Raw genomic sequence first — 1,549 nt, forward strand, 5'->3', positions numbered from 1 at the left:
GTTTTTTTTTTTTTTTTTTTTTTGGTTGGGGTGGGGGGTGCAGTGATGGAAGTGTTGTGGGCGTTGCGTATGAACTATCTGAGTTCATGGTTTCTGCCCAACCAGTTTTAAAAATGCTCGAAATTTGGACTTTGCAGAGAAAAGGGCATTCTGGAAATTATTTGTTGAAATTTTATTCCAGATAGCAATAATGCGTTGATCTCTGGATTTGAACAGCAAATAGAATTATTTAGTCATGATATCTAATAAATGAAATTTTATTGTAAAGGTTAATGAATTCCTCTCGTCTCTCCAAAGCTAATTCTTTTCAGTGAATGAGCTCAGAGAAATATCAAACATCTTAATGGCATCGAGTAACTTTCTTCTATGTAAACTCTAGGGTTTAAGACCTTCAATTCCAAGGTATACTCATCCAAAGGTAGTCGAATTGCTCGAAAGGTGTTGGCAGCATGATCCATATTTACGACCCGAATTTTCGGAAATTATCGAGATTTTGCAAGGCATTGCCAAGATGGTATGCATTCAAGTAACAATTTGTTTCCCGTTTGCATTTGTAAGCGTATGCATATGCACTTCAGTTTTTCTTGAAACAGATTTTAGAAGAAGAGAGGGCCAACAAAAAGAGGAATTTGGGAGAATCATGTCAGCTCATGGAGCAGGAGTGGCCACTGAAGATGCAAGAAAGTGAGAATACTGCATGAAATCCACACATGGTTCTATAAGCATGTTTGGTACTGCTCGGTGTGACAATACTGAAGATTGAAGAACCCAGAATTCAGATTTTACGAGTAGTAGCATGCAGTATTATCTTGTGCTGAATATTAGACATGTCTTATGCGGCTAATATTTTTGATGGTTGATACAGCTTGAGAGGATGAAAAAAGCGATATCCGGTACTTGTTCTTGTCCCTGCCTCGAAAAGAAAAAGAAATTTACTAATTAAGATCCAAAGTTCAGCCATTATGAGAGATGATGGTATTGAAATCAATCTCTTAAGTGGTTTCTGCAAATTTAGTTAAAAGCACTGTTTCATTAGATACACAAGATTGTACAGTTTCTTTAGGTTCTTAACAGAAAGAAATCTAGGATCTTTTCCCTTTTTGCATGATAAAAATGGTATAATTGACAATTCCAGTTATACATAAATGTGTGTATATGTCTGCATTGTTAGTACAAATGGAACTGTAGGGATTTTGCATTTTTGTCATATTGTCCGACTTAAAAGGAAAAAAAAACAGCTACTTGCCTGGTGAGTTGTATTGACTTCGTCTGGGCCGTGAAGGGGGATTTCATTCTTGAAGTGATTCGATTCTATGTTATTTGATACTCATATTAAGGTTGTGTCGTTTGGTTGAAATCTCTCCATTGGCGTCCATTTGCAAAGCCATTTCCTTAAAACCTACTTTTAAAGGGGATTATCAGGCTAGAAGAAAATAGGGTAGCTTCTAAACATTCTCACTTCTCTGAAGGGACTTGACTGTCTCCATCTGCAAGTTTGAATGATTTTTGGTACAAATGTCACTTCACTTGGGACACCACTATTTTGGCA

At 36.6% G+C, this 1,549-nt stretch overlaps 1 long non-coding RNA gene across 1 annotated transcript; it reads left to right on the forward strand.

Annotated features, from left to right (window-relative positions):
* Nucleotides 1-7: 7 nt before the first annotated feature.
* On the forward strand, nucleotides 8-1,253 carry LOC111376715. Its single transcript, XR_002699528.1, has 2 exons — nucleotides 8-514; nucleotides 594-1,253. It is a non-coding gene; the product is annotated as an uncharacterized LOC111376715 (long non-coding RNA).
* Nucleotides 1,254-1,549: the final 296 nt, after the last annotated feature.

Source organism: Olea europaea, unplaced genomic scaffold (genome assembly GCF_002742605.1).
Source record: "Olea europaea var. sylvestris unplaced genomic scaffold, O_europaea_v1 scaffold1553, whole genome shotgun sequence".
NCBI lineage: Eukaryota > Viridiplantae > Streptophyta > Magnoliopsida > Lamiales > Oleaceae > Olea > Olea europaea.